This window comes from Bubalus kerabau, chromosome 11 (genome assembly GCF_029407905.1).
Source record: "Bubalus kerabau isolate K-KA32 ecotype Philippines breed swamp buffalo chromosome 11, PCC_UOA_SB_1v2, whole genome shotgun sequence".
Classification (NCBI taxonomy): Eukaryota; Metazoa; Chordata; class Mammalia; order Artiodactyla; family Bovidae; genus Bubalus; species Bubalus kerabau.
In genome coordinates this window covers 83,601,337-83,614,580 of record NC_073634.1, presented here as the reverse complement: position 1 = coordinate 83,614,580, position 13,244 = coordinate 83,601,337, and positions in this window count along the sequence as shown.

Below are 13,244 nucleotides of genomic sequence, written 5' to 3'. Positions count from 1 at the left end.
TTCTTTGCTCAGATGTTCTCAAGTTGTGGCCAGCAGAGGCTGCTCTTCCTTGCAGTGCACGGGCTTCTCATTGTGGTGGCTTTTCTTGTTGTGGAGCACAGACTGTAGACACAAGGACTTCAGTAGTTGCAGCTGGTGGGCTCTAGAGCACGGACTCAGTTATTATGGTAGAGAGGCTTATTTGCTCCATGGCATGTGTAATCTTCCCAGACCAGGGATTGAACCTACATCCCCTGCGCTGGCAGGTGGACTTTGTTATCCACTGCGCCACCAGAGAAGTCCAAGAAGCCTTCATTTCAATCATATGCTAATATAAATAATCTTATTGGTTGGGAGAAAGGAATATTGGATAAGAACATGGGTTTTGGCATCTGATAAGCTTGAGCTCTAATCCTAGCCTGGTCTGTAATCATAGACAAGCTCTTTAAACTCTCTTGAGTCTCATCTTTTCATCTATGCATGGGGTTGATACTGATCTTCTCAGAGAGATAGTATAAGGATTAAATTGGCTAGTCAATATAAACTTTCTGGTGCAGTGCCTGGCATAGGATACACCCTATAAATGGTCTTCCATGTTATTTTAGTGCAAGGCATCTTTTGATTTATCTCAAGTGGTACCCAGGAAGGACCTGGTATTTTCTGTCTGATGTAGTACACTAATGAAATCAAACACAATTTCTACTGACACCTTTAAGACATTTACAGACAGGTGTCAGCAGAAAAATTATTTATGAAGTAGTATTGTGTGAAAAGACACTGACGCCAATACAAAATCAAGAAATATAAATCTAAAACAGAAGAATCACATTTAATGTTAGGTCAACTTTTAAGTCAGAGAAGGCAATGGCACCCCACACCAGTACTCTTGCCTGGAAAATCCCATGGATGGAGGAGCCTGGTGGGCTGCAGTCCATGGGGTCGCTAAGAGTCGGACACGACTGAGTGACTTCGTTTTCACTTCTCACTTTCATGCATTGGAGAAGGAAATGGCAACCCACTCCAGTGTTCTTGCCTGGAGAATCCCAGGGATGGGGGAGCCTGATGGGCTACTGTCTATGGGATCGCCAGAGTCGGACACGACTGAAGCGACTCAGCAGCAGCAGCAGCAACTTTTAAGTAGATAGTAAGGGCTTTTAGAAAACAGAAAATGTCACTGAGATGTAACGAATTTGAAGATGGAAAAAAGCATTGGATCTGGAGTCAGAATAACCTTTGTTCACATCCAGATCTGCTGATTTCTTTCTGAATGGACTTGGGAAGCCACTTCACCTCTCTAAGCCTCAGTGTCTTAATGTATGAAAAGGGAACAAGATTATGGTTGTGAGCATTTACAATTCTTCACATGTGTTCCACAAACACTGCATAGTAAGAAGCTATCATGAGGCCTTTTTATAAGCAAGGCAGAGAAGCAACTACATGTGGTGTCTATCTATGATGGACTTTACTGCCTCATTAAAAAAAAAAATCAATGAACATGGCTCCTGAAGCTTTTCGCAGCTTTATTTGAACACAGCTTTCTTTTCAAATGAATCCTGCAAGCTACCAATGTGAGTATACATTTTATTGTGAAGTTCCATGGTGCTGTAAGGCCAGATGTATGAAGCACTCAGAGCTCTTTTTCCAGTAGCAATTATCTGATGAAATTGCGCCTTGTCTGCAGCAGGCAAACCGGATCTATTCCCATTGGAGTAGTGAGCACGTGCTGTGGTATTTATAAACTGTAAAAGATGTTTGTCAGCATGCACAGCACATACTTTCATCCCTGAGTACTGGCAAGAAACAGCCTTATTGTTTCTGAAGAACTAATAATGGATTCATAAATCCTGTTAGCAAAGTTATTGCTGCATGGGATTCTCTCCATGGATGGTAATGATTCTAGGACGTGCAGTTCTGATTGTAGACTGAATTAAGTGCAGGGACCCAGATCAGACTCTTGGCCCATTCTTCCCTGGATCAGTCCCAGCAGATTCCAGAAGCAAGGGAAGAGTCATAGTGTACAGTCCTTGGTGACATAGAGAAGTTGGATCATGGAAGGTCAGCTCACTTACAGTTTTCATCTTCATCCCTGCCATTGCCCATCAAGAGAGCTTTCAGAACCATCTCAGATATATTTCGCTGCTATGCTGGCAGGTGGGATCTGCAAAGACAAGGACATTTGAATGTTTTTCAGGTCCTAAAGGGGGTTGGCTCAGTTAGGATAGGGGCAAGAGTGGTTCACAGTTTCTATACCTTTTGTCTCCTGGCCAACCCAGCTGCCTAGCTCGTGAAGGTGAACTACAAGTTCACAGCCATCGACCCAGACCCTCTTGTTCACAGCGATAGACTCAGGCCTTCTTCACCAATCCCTTCCAGCTTCCAATGCATCTGGGTGTGATCTGGCTCCTGACTCTCAGGTTTGACTTTTGTTTATCATCTTCCTATCAGTTCAGTTCAGTTCAGTCTCTCAGTTATGTCTGACTCTTTACCATGGACTGCAGCATGCCAGGCCTCCCTGTCCATCACCAACTCCCAGTTTATAGTCGGTGATGCCATCCAACCATCTCATCCTCTGTCGTCCCCTTCTCTTCTCGCCTTCAGTCTTTCCCAGCATCAGGGTCTTTTCCAATGAGTCAGCTCTTTGCATCAGGTGGCCAAAGTATTGGAGTTTCAGCTTCAACATCAGTCCTTCCAATGAATATTCAGGACTGATGTCCTTTAGGATGGACAGGTTTGATCTCCTTGTAGTCCAAGGGACTCTCAAGAGTCTTCTCCAACACCACAGTTCAAAAGCATCAATTCTTCTGTGCTTAGCTTTCTTTATAGTCCAACTGTCACATCCATACATGACTACTGGAAAAAACCATAGGCTTGACTAGACAGACCTTTGTTGGCAAAGTAATGTGGATCTTGGCAAGTGATTTCTCTCATAATTTGCCCTCACATAATTTGCCCTCATAATTTGTTCCTCTCATAATTTGTTCCTCACATAATTTGCCCTCATACCCTGTGTATATTTGTCTCTTCATTTCAAACCATTTTTAATGTGAATCTACCCCCAGCTGGCCTCTTAGGAAAACCCCAAACCCCAACCAGCCAGGGATTAGCCCAACCCCCTGAAAGTTCTGCAGGGAGAAATGACATTTCTGGCTGTTAAAATCCATGAGCTCAGCTGATTGATGTAGGACCAATTAGACTTCACTCCGGGCTTCATAGCAAGAGTTATCAGCTAACGGTGGGAGCCCAGGGTCAAACCTAAGAAAATGCATGATGGGTAGTAGGGTTTTGAATGGACCACCCTTCCCTTTGCATATTCTTGGGATCTCCAGTATAACTAGGAGTTATAACCAGCAGTCCCAGCTGCTTTTGGTGGTTAAGGAACTTTGTGGAGTTGGGTAGTTACTTGTGGTAGCTTCTTAGGTTGTTGTAAGAGGACCCTGAAGCTCTTAGGGCTTTTCAGGTAGCTCAGCGGAAAAGAATCCACCTGCCAATGCAGGAGATGCAGAGACACAGTTTTGATCCCTGGGTTGGGAAGTTCCCTGGAAAAGGAAATGACAACCCACTCCAGTATTCTTGTCTGAAAAATTCCGTGGACAGAGGAGTCTGGTGGGCTATAGTCCATAAGGTCACAAAAGAGTTGGATATGACTGAGTACTCACTCACTTGAGTACTTATTCTGTGTGATTGCTTTCAAGGATCCAGATTACTTATGATTTTGCCTGATTTACAATTTCATTTGTTCAATGTAAGTTTATTAAGGGCTCTATGTTAATATATATTTATTTAATACATATGTCTATATATTCTGATATACATGTGATGAGGACACAGATCCTGCTTCCAGGAAGCTCATGGTGTAATGGAATGGGCAACTGAGCTGAGGTGCCTGAGGGAGAGCAGGAACAGAGTACAAGCCTTGGAGGGACTTCCCTGGTTGTCCTGTGGTTAAGACTCCAAGCTTCCACTGCTGGGAGAACAAGTTGGATCCCTGGTTGGGGAACTAAGGTCCCACATGCCATGTGACACAGCCAAAAAAAAAAAAAAAAATTAATAAAGCACAAGCCTTGGAGTATGGACCTTATTGAGGGTCTGGCTTCATCACTTACTTCTCTGATCGTGGTCAGATTATTGAACCTCTCTGAAGACCTCTGTTTTCTCAACTAGTCAAAAGGGGCTAATCCAGCCCATTTCACAAGGTTCAGATAATGCACATTAAAGATGCATGAAAAGAAAGTGAAAGTGAAAGTCATTCAGTCATGTCCAACTCTTTGTGACCCCAAGGACTATACAGTCCATGGAATTCTCCAGGCCAGAATACTGGAGTGGGTAGCCTTTCCCTTCTCCAGGAGATCTTCCCAATGCAAGGATCAAACCCAGGTCTCCCCCTTTGCAGGCAGATTCTTTACCAGCTGAGCCACAAGGGAAGCCCAAAGATGTGTAGTGGGGGCTCAATAAACATTATTTTCTTCTTCTTTCCATTAACCAGTATTGCACTCTTGGATAAGCTTTCTAGTTAAGAAGAACTGAAGCCTTGACATGTATTTAGTGAATCTGAATAATGTGGACAGAAAGCCAGATGATTCAGACTTCCCATCTTCTTGCTCATCACCTCATCCTTTGCCTGATAAATTTGTGTTGGCTCCTCAGAATGATATTAAATGCCCTTAGTGCTCTGAAGTCAAGAGCAACCTCTTCTACCCCTGACTGATTGCTGATACTGACCTTTTTATCTTCCCCTGATGATCATGTGCATTCTGAATCAGGAGATCCCTGAACCACGGGAACTTCCTTGAGCAGCTATGGACTTGCTGAAGTTTGTGAGTTCAGTGTTGCCTTGTCAAACAATGAGGGATTCTAAAAACAACATGGGCCCAAAATAACTGCCTCATGAACGTATTTGAGTGATGACAGTCATCAGCATGGCCCATAAAAATTTCGGCAAAGGTTTCCAGCCTTCACTGAGTACCAGACTTTTACAATGGAGCCGCACAGTTTTGTCCTGGGATAAGCCTCCTTCATTTATGATGGTTAAATGCCTCAGTCCATCTCAGGATATCATCTGCAATCAGCAGATCTAATAAAGCTGGAGTTTTTTTTTTTTTTTTTTAGCTGGAGTTTTTAAAGTAATTTTGGTGCCTTTGGGATGTGCGGTTGCATTTGAAGTGGCAGCTGTACAGTAATAATATTACATATGTCCTTGGCATTGGTTTGAGTGCTTTATATAAATACACTCATTTAATCACACTCATTTAATCCTTACAACAACCCCATGAAGTAAGTTACTGCCTTTACCCTCATTTTACCATTAAGAAAACTAAAAAACAGAGGGATTATGAAACCTGCCCCAAGTCACCCAGCTGCTAATATGGAAGCTAGAATTTGAACCAAGGCAATTGGTTTGACCTCAGAATTCATGTTCTCAACTGTTACAATATATTGAAAAGAAAGTGTTAGTCACTCAGTCATGTTCGATTCTTTTGCAACCCCATGCCCCCCAGGTTATTCTTTTCATGGGATTCTCCAGGCAAGAATACTGGAGTGGGTAGCCATTCCCTTCTCCAGGTAATCTTCCCCACCCAGGGATCAAAGCTGAGTCTTTTGCATTACAGGCAGATTCATTACCATCTGAGTCACCAGGGAAGCCCCACAATATACTGACTCAATACTAATTTAAGTCACACAGTTAATGGTTGTTCAGAAATTTGATTGATGAGATTTTGACTATCTCAAAAGGCTGAGTTTTTAACCTTCAGCCAAAGTGTGACTTCCAAATCTGAATGTTGAAAATTGGTTGTTCCTTTTCTTGTCATGGCTGTTTTTATGGAGACCCTGCTCTGTGATGAGGATTTTCTTAATTGGATGGGGAGAAGACTGGAGGATCATTAGATACAGTCCTATAGAGGACTGTGTAGAATCTGAAATTTTACCCTGTTTGCGTGGTCATGAGTCTGTCTGCCATAGATTCACAGATGCTGGTGGAGAACACAGGATTCTGGGCTCAGAGACAATGGGCAGTTCATTAATCACAGCAATAACAGTCATCAGAGTGTCAGCGTTGACTCCTGTTTCCAAGCCCATTTCCTTAGGGTAATGCAAAGTGGGCCTGAAGAAGACACTAGAGCTGAGGGATCTCAGATGTCTTATATTGGGAAGTAAGCATGTCCACCCTTTGGCCCAGAGGGTGGCGTTAACTTTATTATACTGCACAGTTAGCAAACTTACCTTTTGTTTCCAGGCACCACCTGGAGATACTCTTTCCATTGTCTGAGGCTGTTTGTTCTACAAACATCCTTGAAAAGATAGTTTAGAATGAAGGCAATTCATGGGTCTCTTGTGTTTCTTCTCATCTTGTTAGCAAGAATTGTCTCCTAACAGGTCCCTAGACTCCTAAGAAGACTCTAGAATTTCATTGTGTGGGTATGAACAACAGACATGAGACAACGTCTGAGTAATATAGAGGGATTGTAGAATTTGACAAATAGAAAGGGCCTCTTGGAGGGGAAAGTCATTGTGAGCTGCAGGGGGTATAGAAGTATGAAACAGGAGCTATTACACTAAGCAGAAGAAATTGGAGAGTGAAAAAAGGGTGAACATTTTACGTAGCGTCACAGCTGAGGCTAGGTGTTCAATCATACAGGGCTTTGCACTTGGGGTCAGACCTGAGCTCCAATCATGGCTCATTTGTTTGTTTGTTATGTGCCCTATGCAACCTCTATAAACCTTCTGGCTGTTGCTTATTGACTTTTTCTTTCCTTTTCTAAAGGGTATGAGTACTTATTACCTGCAGATGTAGAGGTCAGAATTTTGATCAAAATCATAGTGAAAAATGACAAGACCTTTGCCTATCTACACCCGCAATGCAGAGTTAAGAAAAAAGCTTCTTTGTATTGAGGAAAATGGTGATGTGGCCACAGTTACTCAGATTGTTTGAATAATTGCTGATCCTTCCTCTCTTAACCAGTGAGACACAAGCAAGCAATCTCCCTTCTCCAGTGAGTTTTCTTTGACTACCCAACTCAGCCTAGCCTTCTCTTTCTGATCATGTTCCTGTTGCTCCCAGTCCCTCGGTTGTGCTCTTTGTCTAAGGGTGAAGTTCTGACTCCACAGCTCAGCTCACGTGACCTCTGTGAACTGGCCCAGCTCTGCCACTTCTGCTCCATCTCTTAGACTGCCCCTTAGACTCATCTGCCCCTTAGACTTCACTAACCAGCTAGACTGAAAGTGGTATTGTTCGTACTCACACATACACACGCACAACTGGTTTTTCAGCTTTTCATGTTTTTGCTTACACTGCTCTGTCTCTCTGGAAAGCTTTCTTTCCTGCTCATTCGTGTTCATCCTTCATGAATCAGCTCCAGAATTCCTTCTCCTCTTCCCTTAAAAATAAAACAACTAAACTTAATGTTCCTACTTAATTTCTCACTTTTTCCCTCTGATCTCTCCATCCATCCATCCACTCATCCATCCATCATCTATCTATATCTTGCTATATTTACTCCCATGGTAATATAAATTTATAAATTTATAATATAAATTTACTCCCATGGTAATATAAAATGTATAAGTGTCTCTCCATTAGACTGGGTTTTTAAAGGCAGATAATAGGCCTTCAGTAGATATTTGTCTAATGAGTGAATGAAAACATTTAAATGATTCTGTGAATGAATGACTGCTTTGGGGCCAACAAGCATACATCTGAGTCAAGACCCTCATGGCAAGTGCCCCGTGTGTCAGAGATTCATAGCCTCTCCTGCATGTGTGGATGCAAAGGAGGGTGGGGGGTAGGGCTGGCTCTGGGCACAGCCTGTCTTCTCCAACTCTTTCTTACCTTCTCACCCCTTATACTACCCATCCCTGTCACTTATCCCTGTCTCATAGCAGATTAGTCAAAACTAGAAGCTAGGATTAGAAGTTTCGTGGCGGGGAGATAAATTTCTATGTACTCTCATCTCCCTTCCTTCTAAGAGCACTTTGGTTTTTAGAGAGGCCTCATGAAGATGCAGGGCTTCCCAGGTGGCATTAGTGGTAAAGAATCTGCCTGCCAATGCAGGAGACACAAGAGACGTGGGTTCCATCTCTGGATCAGGAAGATTCCCTGGAGAAGGGCATGGCAACCCACTCTGGTATTCTTGCCTGGAGAATCCCATGGGCAGAGAAGCCCGGTGGGCTGCAGTCCATGGGGTTGCAAAGAGTTGGACACGACTGAGCATGTGAATATGCACACATAAAGATCCAAGAGCCTTTAGCCCTCCTACCCTGGAAGAATCCTGAGCAGTGAATTCTAGGTCAGAGGGGAACACAGGCTCTTCGGAGCTCTGCTCCAGATCCTTCTGTTCTGTCTGCAGGAATGAAAGTGGACTCTGCTCTCTGTTATGCTCATCCAGGCTTTCAGGGTCATAGTGAGGTCATAGTCCATCTCTGTAAGCCTGTAGACAACTTTGAGAAAACAAGCATTATCAGGGAAGGCGGTAGATAAGTTCATTTTCTCAGGGCAACCCAGTGGCAAGCTGGCATCTAACTTCCATGAAGCTGAAGCCAGAGAAGTTTTGGGATATGACCACCACTTTTTCTGAGGCATGAAGTTTGTGTGAGGGCTCTACAGACGTTCATCTCTTGTGCTGTTGAATTCTCAAAGAGAGATGCAATTCAGTGAATTGGTGGATCTGAGTTGGAGATGACCTTGTGATGGACCGCAAAGCCATGGAAAGCCGTTTTTGCTATGCTTGAGTTCCAGGAGGGAGACTTTGACCTTGGGGACATTGCTGGAGAAATCAGGATGATAGGTTGAATTCAGTGGCACATTCTAGCCCTTCCCACTTTTTAGGTGTTCTGTGGGGTGTTTGTGTATACCCATGCACACATTTTAATATATTGTGCATTTTAGAGGAAAAAGCCAGGATTTAGGTGTCTGGTACACTTGGATTCAGATCTCTAACTAGCTGAGTAATCTGTATAGCTTCTTCCATCTTCAGTTTCCCCATCAGTAAAGTGGGGAAACCACCCAATTTCACTATCGTGAGGGTTACGTGAAATAAAATATGAAGAGTCCTTGGGCACAGTCCCCAGTGAATATTAGGTACTCAGTAAATGGTATCTATTGTTACTCTAGAAACAGACTGCATTTATTTGTTTGGTTACTAATACTCTACCTATTCCAGGAAAAAAAAACTGGGGTCACTTACAGAGAGTTAAAAGAGATTAGTTCCCCAAACATGTTCTAACCCCAGCTACCACTTCAATCAGGACTCTGAAATAGAGATGAGAGAAACAAGATAGGGATAAATTACTTGAGGAAAATACACTGGTATTTTCTCTTTGAATTCTCACGCAAAATACATGTACCACGTAAAATACATTGTAAGTATGCAGAGCTATACACTTCAAAAGTAAATATTTTAAAATTATTTACACCTTGACTCATTTCAGGAGGGTTTATTTAGATGGACCCTTTTGAAAGTCTTTGTTGACTTTGTTACCCTATTGTTTCTGTTCCATGTTTTGTTTTTTTGTCCTCAAGGCTTGTGGGATCTTAGCTTTCCAACCAGGGATCGAACCCTCACCCTCTGCACTAAGAGAATGAAGTCTTAACCACTGGACCACCAGGGAAGTCCCTTTTAGAAGGTTCTAATGTAGTTTACAAAGATATATTCCTCTAACATGACAGAGTTAAAAGATCTGCAATATATCCATTCATGCCCTGACTGCTGCCCCAAATGACTTTAACTTGTACATTCAGAACAAATGCCAGAAAATTAATATTAATAAAAAAAGAACAAAAATGAATTAAAAGAAGAAAAGTTGAATTGAGCTGAGATGCAAAGTGTGTGTTTTCTATGAGCAGTAAGTGGCCTCTGGTATCCATCCAGACCCTTCATGATAGTGCATAAACACTAACCAGGGCAAACTTGAGACCCTGAGAGATCATAGTTTTCTGCAATCATCTGGCTTCCCCTGCTTTGCTTCCAATCATCTCTTCTTCTGCCTCTGCCCTGACTCTTGACTTTGATTCCTCTCTGTTTCACTCCTGCTCTCCAGTTTATACACCAAATCCTGTCCTCATTTGACTTCACCAAATCCCTTGGGACTTTGTTTTTTTTTTTTTTTTTAATTTTATTTTATTTTTAAACTTTACATAATTGTATTAGTTTTGCCAAATATCAAAATGAATCTGCCACAGGTATACATGTGTTCCCCATCCTGAACCCTCCTCCCTCCTCCCTCCCCATTCCATCCATCTGGGTCGTCCCAGTGCACCAGCCCCAAGCATCCAGTATCATGCATCGAACCTGGACTGGCAACTCGTTTCATACATGATATTTTACATGTTTCAATGCCATTCTCCCAAATCTTCCCACCCTCTCCCTCTCTCTCAGAGTCCATAAGACTGTTCTATACATCAGTGTCTCTTTTGCTGTCTCGTACACAGGGTTATTGTTACCATCTTTCTAAATTCCATATATATGCGTTAGTATACTGTATTGGTGTTTTTCTTTCTGACTTACTTCACTCTGTATAATAGGCTCCAGTTTCATCCACCTCATTAGAACTGATTCAAATGTATTCTTTTTAATGGCTGAGTAATACTCCATTGTGTATATGTACAACAGCTTGCTTATCCATTCATCTGCTGATGGACATCTAGGTTGCTTCCATGTCCTGGCTATTATAAACAGTGCTGTGATGAACATTGGGGTACACGTGTCTCTTTCCCTTCTGGTTTCCTCAGTGTGTATGCCCAGCAGTGGGATTGCTGGATCATAAGGCAGTTCTATTTCCAGTTTTTTAAGGAATCTCCACACTGTTCTCCATAGTGGCTGTACTAGTTTGCATTCCCACCAACAGTGTAAGAGGGTTCCCTTTTCTCCACACCCTCTCCAGCATTTATTGCTTGTAGACTTTTGGATCGCAGCCATTCTGACTGGTGTGAAATGGTACCTCATAGTGGTTTTGATTTGCATTTCTCTGATAATGAGTGATGTTGAGCATCTTTTCATGTGTTTGTTAGCCATCTGTATGTCTTCTGTGGAGAAATGTCTATTTAGTTCTTTGGCCCATTTTTTGATTGGGTCATTTATTTTTCTGGAGTTGAGCTGTAGGAGTTGCTTATATATTCTTGAGATTAGTTGTTTGTCAGTTGCTTCATTTGCTATTATCTTCTCCCATTCTGAAGGCTGTCTTTTCACCTTACTAATAGTTTCCTTTGATGTGCAGAAGCTTTTAAGGTTAATTAGGTCCCATTTGTTTATTTTTGCTTTTATTTCCAATATTCTGGGAGGTGGGTCATAGAGGATCCTGCTGTGATGTATGTCAGAGAGTGTTTTGCCTATGTTCTCCTCTAGGAGTTTTATAGTTTCTGGTCTTACGTTTAGATCTTTAATCCATTTTGAGTTTATTTTTGTGTATGGTGTTAGAAAGTGTTCTAGTTTCATTCTTTTACAAGTGGTTGGCCAGTTTTCCCAGCACCACTTGTTAAAGAGATTGTCTTTAATCGTTGTATATTCTTGCCTCCTTTGTCAAAGATAAGGTGTCCATATGTGTGTGGATTTATCTCTGGGCTTTCTATTTTGTTCCATTGATCTATATTTCTGTCTTTGTGCCAGTACCATACTGTCTTGATAACTGTGGCTTTGTAATAGAGCCTGAAGTCAGGTAGGTTGATTCCTCCAGTTCCATTCTTCTTTCTCAAGATCGCTTTGGCTATTCGAGGTTTTTTGTATTTCCATACAAATTGTGAAATTATTTGTTCTAGCTCTGTGAAGAATACTGTTGGTAGCTTGATAGGGATTGCATTGAATCTATAGATTGCTTTGGGTAGTATACTCATTTTCACTATATTGATTCTTCCGATCCATGAACATGGTATATTTCTCCATCTGTTAGTGTCCTCTTTGATTTCTTTCACCAGTGTTTTATAGTTTTCTATATATAGGTCTTTAGTTTCTTTAGGTAGATATATTCCTAAGTATTTTATTCTTTCCGTTGCAATGGTGAATGGAATTGTTTCCTTAATTTCTCTTTCTGTTTTCTCATTATTAGTGTATAGGAATGCAAGGGATTTCTGTGTGTTGATTTTATATCCTGCAACTCTACTATAGTCATTGATTAGTTCTAGTAATTTTCTGGTGGAGTCTTTAGGGTTTTCTATGTAGCGGATCATGTCATCTGCAAACAGTGAGAGCTTTACTTCTTCTTTTCCAATTTGGATTCCTTTTATTTCTTTTTCTGCTCTGATTGCTGTGGCCAAAACTTCCAAAACTATGTTGAATAGTAATGGTGAAAGTGGGCACCCTTGTCTTGTTCCTGACTTTAGAGGAAATGCTTTCAATTTTTCACCATTGAGGATAATGTTTGCTGTGGGTTTGTCATATATAGCTTTTATTATGTTGAGGTATGTTCCTTCTATTCCTGCTTTCTGGAGAGTTTTGATCATAAATGGATGTTGAATTTTGTCAAAGGCTTTCTCTGCATCTATTGAGATAATCATATAGTTTTTATTTTTCAATTAGTTAATGTGGTGTATTACATTGATTGATTTGCGGATATTGAAGAATCCTTGCATCCCTGGGATACAGCCCACTTGGTCATGGTGTATGATCTTTTTAATGTGTTGTTGGATTCTGATTGCTAGAATTTTGTTAAGGATTTTTGCATCTATGTTCATCAGTGATATTGGCCTGTAGTTTTCTTTTTTTGTGGGATCTTTGTCAGGTTTTGGTATTAGGGTGATGGTGGCCTCATAGAATGAGTTTGGAAGTTTACCATCCTCTGCAATTTTCTGGAAGAGTTTGAGCAGGATAGGTGTTAGCTCTTCTCTAAATTTTTGGTAGAATTCAGCTGTGAAACCGTCTGGACCTGGGCTTTTGTTTGCTGAAAGATTTTTGATTACAGTTTCAATTTCCGTGCTTGTGATGGGTCTGTTAAGATTTTCTATTTCTTCCTGATTGAGTTTTGGAAAGTTGTACTTTTCTAAGAATTTGTCCATTTCTTCCACGTTGTCCATTTTATTGGCATATAATTGTTGATAGTACTCTCTTATTATCCTTTGTATTTCTGTGTTGTCTGTTGTGATCTCTCCATTTTCATTTCTAATTTTATTGATTTGATTTTTCTCCCTTTGTTTCTTGATGAGTCTGGCTAATGGTTTGTCAATTTTATTTATCCTTTCAAAAAACCAGCTTTTGGTTTTGTTGATTTTTGCTATGATCTCTTTTGTTTCTTTTGCATTTATTTCTGCTCTAAGTTTTAAGATTTCTTTCCTTCTACTAACC